Here is a 12500-nt window from a genome sequence, read left to right as displayed (position 1 = left end):
TGCATACTGATAGACGGTTTCTATTAATGTCATGAGAAGTCTGCAATGAATAAGGAAGGGTAGCCGGTCACCGCCACACTGGTAAAGACAGACATGAGTTAGTAGTGGCTGAGGGCCGGGCTGAGGGGCTCAGCATTGCTGTGAATGCCACTTCCTGACATACTACTATTACAAGATCGACAGAAAAAAAAAAAAAAAAAGTTACAAAATCAATCCTTTGCCTGCAATAGCTTATCACCACTTTTTTTGGCACAAGTTTGGAGCAGAATTTTAAGCAACACTTTTGTAAGCGAAAAGGAATGATGAAGTATTTAAAACGTTTAGTATCTGTAGCTTTGTTTTGCTCGTGGTATACTTACACACTCACGGATCTGATACAGAAATCGAAATTAAGTTTTTAAACTGAACTATACTACAATATTTAATATTTAACTTTCTCTCTCTGTGTGCGTGTGTGTGTGTGTGTGTGTGTGTGTGTGTGTGTGTGTGTGTATGTATGTATGTATGTATATATATATATATATATATATATATATATATATATATATATATATATATATATATATATATATATATATATATATATATATATATATATATATATATATTTATTTATTTATTTATAGTAGAACAGGTTCCGAGTTATAGATGAAGAAAGCAGGAATACACCAGATTTCCTTGATTTCTTGCAACGTTTCACCTTCACAGAAGGCATCATCAGACTAAAAAAAAAATAAATAAATAAATAAAAATAAGTATAAACAAAAAAAAATCATATAATGTCACACTAGGAACACATTAAAAACACAACAGCAACCAAAAGGGACAGGCAAGCAAGCAGTAACGAAAAAAAAAAAATAAATAAAAAAAAAAAAAATAAATAAATAAATAATGTGACATAATAAGTTACCAACTACAGCTTATATAAAAAAAAAATAAATAAAATAAAAATAAAACAAAATAAAGGTATAAATCTGAGGACAAACCTCGTGTGTTCTTGCTTGTGGTGAGGTGAGGTCTGACAAAGGGTGGCTTGGCTAGATTAGTTAAGAACCCGGAGCCCCAAAGCTCCAAGCAGAGTTTATAAAAGATAGTGCTGCGGCGGTAGTATTCTGTGTGCTGTAAATATGGTTACTCTGTAAGAACTTATATTATAGTGTGTAGGAGTTTGTACTTAACGTGTGGATAGAGAGACCTTGAATCAGGTTTCCCACGGGAGGGAGAACGGCCTCAGGCGCGGGAAAGGCAGTAGTGTCCGGATGTGGTAGTGGTCGCCACAACCGCCTTGAGGGAAGCTGTGTCTGTTAGTTTCGTGATTCCCGCGTAGATTATTGGTGGATTTGTGCCTGTACTTTGTGGATATAAATGAAACGTTATCCGCCTGTGTTATTCACGCCCTTCTTATCTGGTCTGGTATGTAAAGAGGCGCCAGCAACGCCTATAAACAAATTTTCTTCGAGCTAAAGGACGCACCAGAACAGACAGGTCTCCACTCCGAAAACTGGTGACCACTGTCCCTCTCGGTAATCTAGTAACTGGGTCTATCCTGAAGGTGAGAGGTGACTAAAGTGACTGGTGGAGTCGGTGATAAGTGGGGGCTGTGTAACAATATAACTGTTATGATGACATTTTCAGGTTTCAGGTATTTAATGTAAATAACTTCTAATATTTTAGTGTCTATGTGCGTCAGCTTTATGTAATATACTAAAATCCTTCTCCGAAAACGGATGATCATGTGTGTGTGTGTGTGTGTGAATGTGTTCTTATTGTTGAGAATGGGGCGGTGAGGTAACTTTGTGTCTACGTTTTGAAATACCTTTATGTTCACTGATTCTATGTGTTAGATTCCTCTTGGTTTCTCCAATATATCGAGTCTTGCAACTCGAACAAGTAAATTCATAAATGATGTTAGAGATAAGAACAGTAGGAATACTGCCTTTGAATTTTGAAAAGAGGCAATAGTAAACGTATTGGTAAAGATAAATATGAACTTGGTGTCAGTGTATTGCGTTTTAAGTATAGTAGTGTCTCTTTCTAATAGTATAGCTAAGATGTCCATAGTAAGGTAATTTTATGTATTTCTTACGTGTCATTTGTCTGTCATTACAGGAAGGCTGACTAAATTTGCTTTAAAATAAATAATAGATAATATTATTGATGATGCTTAACGGGAAGCCGTTTTAATGGAAAAATGTCCTTCATATATATATATATATATATATATATATATATATATATATGAGAGACACCGGCCAAGGACAACAAAAATCCAATAAAAAAAAAGTCCACTAAGATGCCGGTTACCGAATAGGGTCCGAAGCGGTAGTAAGAAAAATTAAAGGATAAGTGTCTTGAAACCTCCCTCATGAAGGAGTTCAAGTCATAGAAAGGTGGAAATACAGAAGCAGACAGGGACTTCCAGAGTTTACCACAGAAAGGGATGAGTGATCAAGAAAACTAGTTAACTCTTGCATTAGAGAAGTGGACAGAATAGGGGTGAGAGAAAGAAGAAAGTCTTGTGCAGAGAGACCACGGGAGAAGGAGAGGCATCCAGTTAGCAAGATCAGAATAGCATGAAAATAACGGTAGAAGATAGCAAGAGATGCAGCATTGCGGCGATGAGAAAGAAGCTGAAGACAGTCGGTTAGAGGAGAGGAGTTGATGAGAAGAAAAGCTTTTGATTCTACCCTGTCTAAAAGAGCAGTATGAGTGGAATCCCCCCAAAGACATGTGAAGCATACTCCATACATGGACGGATAAGTTTCTTGTACAAAATTAGCAACTGGGGGATGAGAAAAACTGGCGGAGACGTCTAAGAACACCTAACTTCACAAAAGCTGCCTTAGCTAGAGATAAGATGTGAAGTTACCAGTTTTGATTATAAGAATAAGACAGACCAAAGATGTTCAGTGTAGAAGAGGGGGTTAGTTGAGTGTCATTGAAGAACGGGGGATAGTTATCTGGAAGGTTATGTCGAGTTGCTTGATGGAAGAATTCAGTTTCTGAGGCACTGAAAAATTCCAAGTCCGCTCTGGCCCAATCAAAAATTTTAGAGAGATCAGAAGTCGGGCGTTCTGTGGTTTCCCTGCGTGAACTGTTTACTTTCTGAAGGGTTGGACGTCTACGAAAAAAACGTCTAATCCTTTAAGAAGTTAACAGTTGACTTCATAATCAAAAGCAAACCATTTAGAATATAAACCGTAGCATCGATAGAAGAGGGTTTTAATAGCATTAATCTTAAGCAATCGAGGGTTGAAAAAAAAAAAAATCCCCAAGCCTGTGAAAGTTGGTTTGCGGTAAAATGCAGTATGTAGTTGGTTGTTATTACGAGTCACAGTTACATTCAGAAACAGGATAAAACCATTGTTTTCCGTGTCACACGTGAATTCAATGTTAGGGCGTTTGGATTTTAAGTAATTTAGAAATTTAGGGATGTGTTGAGTGTGTGTAAATAAAAGAAAAGTGTCTTCAACATATCTTCTGTAAAACATACGTTTAAATTCATTAGACATTCATTTAACCACTTAGTTTCATGATGACATAAAATAGCATTAACAAGAGTGGGACCAAGGCAAGAACCCACAGCCACACCATCAACTTGGACATATGATTTATTGTTAAATAAAAAGGGGAGTCTTTAAATTTTCAAGTTTAATAGGCTAATAATTTTTTTATTTATTTTTTTTTAAGTATAATTAAAGTGTCATGGTCCTAAAATAGATCACCACAGATTATTTGAATGGTTTCACCAATTGGAATATTAAGGAAAAGTGGCAATATCAAAACTAGCCATGACATTATTTGTCTGTTTCTTTAATAAAATCATAAGAATTCTTCAAGGAAAACTTTTTTGACGTTAATAGTTCTAGTATGGGGACGAAATATTTAGCTAATTCATAATTAAATGTATGCTAAATTAAAGGGTGCTAAGAATGGGCCTAATAGGGTTGGCGGCTTTGTGAGTTTTCGGAAGGCTATAAAGGATACCTGGAGACGAACCACTTGTGAAAAGGTGGTTAAAAATATCTTAAGTGATAACCTTCAGTTTCAGGAGTTGTCTCAGAAGTCTAGCTTGCTTGTTTTCAAATTTAGTAATGTAATGGAAAATTTATCTTTAATTAATTTAAACTTGGAAGTATCACTTAAAGTATGTTCAACTTTCATGAGGTAATTCTTTTTTTTATTCATAACAATTGTGTCATGGCCCTTGTCTGGTTTTGTGATAATGATGGAATCATCGGATTTTAATTTAATAAGTCATAAAGAACTTATGGTAATGTCATGGAACAAAATAGCAATTAGAAAAAAAAAGAGGGGAGAAGGCAATACCATCCACATAATAACAATCCCATGTAATAAATTTTATAGCCTAAAGGAACGGTCATGAATATAAAAAATCACTTCTTGGTTATATAAACAACATTTTGTATATACTTTTGAAATCAGTAAAACCTTAGAACAAGGAAAGTAAATGAAATTGTAAGCTACACATTATTAAATTAGTTGTTGATATTTGGAGATGGTGCGGATCAATATCTCTTAGTTTACAAGGCAACTGGAAAATAACCAGATTCCTGGGAGTGGGTTCTCCTGGGCCCGTCACATGAAAAATCTCAATCATAAAAAAATTGTAGGTTAACCCGTACACTGCCAAGCTGCTGTTCACGCGTGCACCTCACACGCCATTAACATTCCCGACCTTCCCGTCATCACCGTACTCTTTTTTTCATCCACAAATTTATATTCTGTGAAATGTCTGTGCATGAAACTGTATTTTATTGTGTAGTACAGTACCTATAGTTAGGCATATGAATACATTTTACTTTATACCTTATGATGACGAACATTAAAAAAAAAAATAAATAAAAATAAATAAATAAATAATAGTGATGTTGCAGCCCAATTATTTACGTAATTTCGTATATATTCTTTTCTTATACTCCCTTCCCCTAAAAAGCGTGCATATTTCATCATCAATATAGTACTTAAAGTAATTTCTTGTGTCGTTTGGTAGTTGTTTAGTTGTGAGTGGTCTATTGTGGGATGTGCTGTTGTTCTGTGTAAGTTGTTTCTTTAAAATTGTCTTGCGGTTTTCTCAGTACTGTTTTCTGAGTCTGCCATTTATCTGATGTAAAAATTTCTTCTCATAATTATATGCGTAAGTGTTTTTTTTTTTTTTACTTTATGCTGTGTAGATTTTTTGTTATATATTTTTTACTTTTCTCCAAAAAGTGGAGGGGTCTTTATGTGTAGCAGCTGTTTCTACCCTAACGTTGTTCCATTGTGTATTACTTGTAGTAGGGCTGCTGTTGGTAGTGTGTCTTGGAGATGTTTGTATTGTCGGTAGAGCTGGGTGTTCCACTCGTGCCTCATTGAATGCCGTCTTATGGTATTATATTGTATTATGATATTTTGTGTGTTTTGGTTGTGAAAAAGAACTGAGGGTATGCGGTGGCTGGTCGAGAGAATGTGTTTTGAGGTAGCTCGGGGCACAGAGCTATACCACTTTTCTACTTCCTCATCTATTTGTTCCAGGGTGGCACTTTCTGGGTGTTCAGTTGGGTGTATGGTATTGATTATTTTTTGCTTATATCCTTCCCAATCAGCTTTTTTTTTTTTTATGTAGGAAGGATACTGGCCAAGGGCAACATAAATCTAATAAAAAAAAATGCCCACTGAAATGCCAGTCCCATAAAAGGGTCAAAGCAGTAGTCAAAAATTGGTGGATAAGTGTCTTGAAACCTCCCTCTTGAAGGAATTCAAGTCATAGGAAGTGGAAATACAGAAGCAGGCAGGGAGTTCCAGAGTTTACCAGAGAAAGGGATGAATGATTGAGAATACTGGTTAACTCTTGCGTTAGAGAGGTGGACAGAATAGGGGTGAGAGAAAGAAGAAAGTCTTGTGCAGCGAGGCCGTGGAAGGAGGGGAGGCATGCAGTTAGCAAGATCAGAAGAGCAGTTGGCATGAAAATAGCGGTAGAAGACAGCTAGATGTGCAACATTGCGGCGGTGAGAGAGAGGCTGAAGACAGTCAGTTAGAGGAAAGGAGTTGATGAGACGAAAAGCTTTTGATTCCACCCTGTCTAGAAGAGCAGTATGAGTGGAACCCTCCCCCAGACATGTGAAGCATACTCCATACATGGACGGATAAGGCCCTTGTACAGAGTTAGCAGCTGGGGGGGTGAGAAAAACTGGCGGAGACGTCTCAGAACACCTAACTTCATAGAAGCTGTTTTAGCTAGAGATGAGATGTGAAGTTTCCAGTTCAGATTATAAGTAAAGGACAGACCGAGGATGTTCAGTGTAGAAGAGGGGGACAGTTGAGTGTCATTGAAGAAGAGGGGATAGTTGTCTGGAAGGTTGTGTCGAGTTGATAGATGGAGGAATTGAGTTTTTGAGGCATTGAACAATACCAAGTTTGCTCTGCCCCAATCAGAAATTTTAGAAAGATCAGAAGTCAGGCGTTCTGTGGCTTCCCTGCGTGATATGTTTACCTCCTGAAGGGTTGGACGTCTATGAAAAGACGTGGAAAAGTGCAGGGTGGTATCATCAGCATAGAAGTGGATAGGACAAGAAGTTTGGTTTAGAAGATCATTAATGAATAATAAGAAGAGAGTGGGTGACAGGACAGAACCCTGAGGAACACCACTGTTAATAGATTTAGGAGAAGAACAGTGACCGTCTACCACAGCAGCAATAGGACGGTCAGAAAGGAAACTTGAGATGAAGTTACAGAGAGAAGGATAGAAACCGTAGGAGGGTAGTTTGGAAATCAAAGCTTTGTGCCAGACTCTATCAAAGGCTTTTGATATGTCCAAGGCAACAGCAAAAGTTTCACCAAAGTCTCTAAAAGAGGATAATCAAGACTCAGTAAGGAAAGCCAGAAGATCACCAGCAGAGCGGCCTTGACGGAACCCATACTGGCGATCGGATAGAAGGTTGTGAAGTGATAGATGTTTAAGAATCTTCCTGTTGAGGATAGATTAAAAAACTTTAGATAAGCAAGAAATTAAAGCAATAGGACGGTAGTTTGAGGGATTAGAGCGGTCACCCTTTTTAGGAACAGGTTGAATGTAGGCAAACTTCCAGCAAGAAGGAAAGGTAGATGTTGACAGACAGAGCTGAAAGAGTTTGACTAGGCAAGGTGCAACCACGGAGGCACAGTTTCGGAGAACAATAGGAGGGACCCCATCAGGTCCATAAGCCTTCCGAGGGTTTAGGCCAGCGAGGGCATGGAAAACATCATTACGAAGAATTTTAATACGTTGCATGAAGTAGTCAGAGGGTGGAGGAGAGGGAGGAACAAGCCCAGAATCGTCCAAGGTAGAGTTTTTAGCAAAGGTTTGAGCAAAGAGTTCAGCTTTAGAAATAGATGTGATAGCAGTGGTGCCATCTGGTTGAAGTAGAGGAGGGAAAGAAGAAGAAGCAAAGTTATTGGAGATATTTTTGGCTAGATGCCAGAAATCACGAGGGGAGTTAGATCTTGAAAGGTTTTGACATTTTCTGTTAATGAAGGAGTTTTTGGCTAGTTGGAGAACAGACTTGGCATGGTTCCGGGCAGAAATATAAAGTGCATGAGATTCTGGTGATGGAAAGCTTAAGTACCTTTTGTGGGCCACCTCTCTATCATGTATAGCACGAGAACAAGCTGAGTTAAACCAAGGTTTACAAGGTTTAGGACGAGAAAAAGAGTGAGGAATGTACGCCTCCATGCCAGACACTATCACCTCTGTTATGCGCTCAGCACACAAAGACGGATCTCTGACACGGAAGCAGTAGTCATTCCAAGGAAAATCAGCAAAATACCTCCTCAGGTCAACCCAACTAGCATAGGCAAAACGCCAGAGGCACCTTCGCTTAGGGGGATCCTGAGGAGGGATTGGAGTGATAGGACAAGATAAAGATATGAGATTGTGATCGGAGGAGCCCAACGGAGAAGAAAGGGTGACAGCATAAGCAGAAGGATTAGAGGTCAGGAAAAGGTCAAGAATGTTGGGCGTATCTCCAAGACGGTCAGGAATACGAGTAGGGTGTTGCACCAATTGCTCTAGGTCATGGAGGATAGCAAAGTTGTAGAGTACTTGGGATCTGTATTGGTTTGGTGGCTACTGTCATTATTATCTGTATTGGTTTGGTGGCTACTGTCATTATTATCTGTACTGGTTTGGTGGCTATTGTCATTATTATCTGTATTGGTTTGGTGGCTACTGTCATTATTATCTGTATTGGTTTGGTGGCTACTGTCATTATTATCTGTACTGGTTTGGTGGCTATTGTCATTATTATTTAAGTTCATAAAATGAGCATTGATCACGCATGTCATTATATTTGCAATCATATCAATTGGGATATTCTGAATGTTCGTTTGTGTGTTGGGAGTTGTTTGATTGGCTATAAAGTTGCCAGGTGTATTTCTGTTTTGTTGTTTTTGTTTGATTTTGTCTTGCCTTAGATGTTTTATTACAGGGCACTTATAGGATAGTGTGCGATGTTCATTGTCAAAGTTCAGTAGATACACAATAAACAACGAAGCTCTGGTAGGTTCAGGGAATGTTAAAGATTTATAAGTAATAGCTCTGATCTTCGCCTGAGAGAGAAAAAAAAAATGCATAGAGGCCAAAAAATAAGGGAAATCAGGTATTATGATTAATTTTTAGGAGTGTTAAAGGCAGAAGCCCAAAGTAATATTAAAGTTATATCTGGCACTAGTCAGACCTCACCTAGACTATACTGTGCAGTTCTGGAAGGATACAAGGCTATTAGAATTAGTACAAAGGACAATGACTAAAAGGATACAGGGGACCAAGGCTATTCTTTATGAAACGAGACTGAAGTTACCAAATTTACATTTTTAGACAGACATATAGAGATTAAAACAAGGGGAACGTAAGCAAAATTCTTAGGATTATTAATCAGGATAGAACTAGAAATAATGGTCCAAGCTTGAAAAAACTGGGTTTAAGAAAGAGATAGGAGGGAACTGGTTTTCAAATAGAGTGGTAGAGGTTAGAGGTAGACCGGGCTTAATAATCAGACTGTTAGTGATGAGTCATTAGGGAGCTTTAAAAGATTGGACAGATTTATGGATGGGGACGATAGGTGGAAGTAGGTAGGTATGTTTCATACAGGGACTGCCCCGTGTAGGCCTGATGGCTTCTTGCAGCTTCCCCTATTTTCTTATGTTCTTTATATATATATATATATATATATATATATATATATATATATATATATATATATATATATATATATATATATATATATATATATATATATATATATATATATGAGGCGCCTACAGCCAGTGACGTAAGCGTCGAAAATAAAAAACGGAGAAAAACGCTTTCAAAATACGGCATCTCTTCAATGGACTGAGGCAGAAAGTAATGATTGGTATCAAAATATTCGATAATTTATGGCCTTTACAACTATTTAGTTGAATTTCATTATGAAGTTACAATTAAATTACATTATTAAAAATAAATAGGTGATGGCGTTTTCTTTAGTACGATTTTGTAAAGGATATCGCACAGCTACATTAAAATTGTATCCAGGGCCCACACATTGTTTATTTCCGTTATTCTATCAAGTTGTTTTATTTTCTATGTACTAATAGTGGAATCAACTATTTTAAGTAAACTTATCAATTTTATGAAGTAAAAACATAAGACGAACACAAACGAAGAGTATAACAAAAGCTTAAAAGAAATAAACTGGAAGAAACTAAAACAAAAGAACTAATAAATGTTATGAAAATATACCGGTATAAGAGATAATAAAATATAAAGAAATAATAAAATCACTCGATGGGTCCAAAGCTCACGTTGGCTTCCCCCCACGCTTCTTCGTCTTTAGCAATATTTTTCTTCCATTTTCCTTCCTCTGGAGGGTCTTGGCTCCTCAGGGATTACGTTGTTGTCCACCATAAAAATGAAAGACTTACGTGTTGTTTTAAAAGCAAAATTAAGACAGCAGCCTGTCATTTAAGGGTAGCAAGCAGGTTGGAGAAAGGGAGAGTGTGAAGTGTGTGGATATGGTGTCCCGGCGTGACACGTGATTCACAGCACGAGCAGTTGTGGCAGGATGAAATATCCGGGTGCCTAACTTAACGCGGTGAGAAAATCTATTAAAGCATCGAAGGGGGAGGTTGTATGTGAGCGGGCGTTATTGTTTAATATGGGAAACTGTGATATTTTAGATCACTCAGCACGATGTCTCCTATGAAGTTCGATTTTATTGCAATACATTATCCTGATGTTCTAAAAGTTATGTTAACGTTAATAATAGTGTATCGCAAATATTAACGTTACAAGATCATGAGTAACAGAAATGTTTCGATGCTATAAAGAAAATATTAAAGGAATGTGGCTGACATCCGTCATCGTTCGGTCGTAGCTAGTGATCATTTCCTTTTTTTCATTTACTATTATTTAAAAGTTTAATTATCATTATTATAATTGTAACGATTTCGAACAATTTTTAAGACTTACCTTTCATATTCATAAAAGTCTAAACCTAACCTAACCTAATCCTAACCTAACTTAATCTTGCATAAACTATATATATATATATATATATATATATATATATATATAACGATAATTACTCCCAGTGAGGTCTAAAGCACTGTTCAGGTGGTGCTGTGAACTTATCATGAAACCCAGCTGTGACCTCATTGAACGTTTCCCTTTGTGTCTCACAACACAAGGGGGCAGTCACAGCCTGCCCTCTAAAGACAACTCTCTTCCTCCACACAAAACTACAACCACCTAATAACACACACACCCTTCACTCAAAAATTTTAAAATCATCATGGCGACTCCTACACCAGCCTCGGAGTCCCCATCTAGGGAGGGGACCATAAATGTCCCCAGGTCGGACTGCCTTTCTGTCGACGACCCTAAGTGTCATGACACCCTCAAAATTTTCTTCATCAACTTCTGCAACATTCGCGGTTTAAGATCTAATTTTCAATCTGTAGAACACCACCTCTCCTCTTCTAAACCTCATCTTCTTTTCCTCACTGAAACTCAGGTGTCTGAGGCAACTGACAGTAGCCCCTTTTCTGTTCCCTCCTACTTTCTCTATCCTCATTTTCGATCCAAAGTTGGATGCTGCGTTTATGTGCGCAGTGACTTAACCTGCTCTCGTGCCCACGCTCTTGAATCTTCCGAGTTTTCCACCATCTGGCTACGACTACAGAATCATTTCAAACAAAATTTATCTGTGCTGTATACCTCTCACCTAACTCCTCTGACTATAAGAAATTCTTTGACTACTTAACTTCTCAAGTGGAGCACATTCTGACTCTCTTCCCTTTTGCAAAGATCTCCATTCTTGGAGACTTCAATGTTCACCACCAGCTTTGGCTTTCCTCTCCCTTCACTGACCATTCTGGTGAACTAGCCTACAACTTTGCTATCCTCTACGACCTAGAGTAATTGGTGCAACACCCTACTCGTATTCCTGACCGTCTTGAGATACGCCCAACATTCTTGATCTTTTCTTGACCTCTAATCCTTCTGCTTATGCTGTCACCCTTTCTTCTCCGTTGGGCTCCTCCGATCACAATCTCATATCTGTATCTTGTCCTATCGTTCCAGTCCCTCCTCAGGATCCCCCTAAGCGAAGGTGCCTCTGGCGTTTTGCCTCTGCTAGATGGGGGGACCTGAGGAGGTATTTTGCTGATTTTCCTTGGAATGACTACTGCTTCCGTGTCAGAGACCCGCCTTTGTGTGCTGAGCGCATAACAGAGGTGGGGGTTCCACTCATATTGCTCTTCTAGACAGGGTGGAATCAAAAGCTTTTCGTCTCATCACCTCCTCTCCTCTAACTGACTGTCTTCAGTCTCTCTCTTACCGCCGCAATGTTGCATTTCTAGCTGTCTTGTATCGCTATTTTCATGCTAACTGCTCTTCTGATCTTGCTAACTGCATGCCTCCCCTCCTCTCGCGGCCTCGCTGCACAAGACTTTCTTCTTTCTCTCACCACTATTCTGTCCACCTCTCTAACGCAAGAGTTAACCAGTACTCTCAATCATTCATCCCCTTCTTTGGTAAACTCTGGAACTCCCTGCCTGCTTCTGTATTTCCACCTTCCTATGACTTGAATTCCTTCAAGAGGAAGGTTTCAAGACACTTATTCATTAATTTTTGACCACTGCTTTGACCCTTTTATGGGACTGGCATTTCAGTGGGCATTTTTATTTTTAATTGGATTTTTGTTGCCCTTGGCCAGTGTCCTTCATACATAAAAAAAATAAATGAATAAATAAAAAAAATTATTATATATATATATATATATATATATATATATATATATATATATATATATATATATATATATATATATATATATATATATATATATATATATATATATATATAATTAAAGTATTCTTTAGTAAAAATTTGAGATGATAATCTCGCTCCTCTTGTTAATATAGATTTCAGCTATTATATCATAAATTTTAAAAATAATAGTAAAATCAATATTATTATT

General features: G+C 37.7%; 1 protein-coding gene across 6 annotated transcripts in view; it reads right to left on the bottom strand.

Annotated features, from left to right (window-relative positions):
* Positions 1 to 12500, bottom strand: part of LOC135093360 (mucin-2-like) — an 82050-nt gene that overhangs the window by 52655 nt on the left and 16895 nt on the right. The window contains exon 1 of one of the 6 annotated variants that reach the window (XM_063992593.1): positions 1196 to 1972. The exons of the other annotated variants lie outside the window; for them this stretch is intronic. The gene's annotated coding sequence lies outside the window, so the exon portion shown is untranslated. Of the gene's footprint in view, positions 1 to 1195; positions 1973 to 12500 lie in introns of those variants that run through there. 6 annotated transcript variants of the gene reach the window in all.

Source organism: Scylla paramamosain, chromosome 42 (assembly GCF_035594125.1).
Source record: "Scylla paramamosain isolate STU-SP2022 chromosome 42, ASM3559412v1, whole genome shotgun sequence".
Classification (NCBI taxonomy): Eukaryota; Metazoa; Arthropoda; class Malacostraca; order Decapoda; family Portunidae; genus Scylla; species Scylla paramamosain.
Note: the sequence above shows the minus strand (reverse complement) of the source record. Positions and strands in the feature narration are given on the sequence as shown.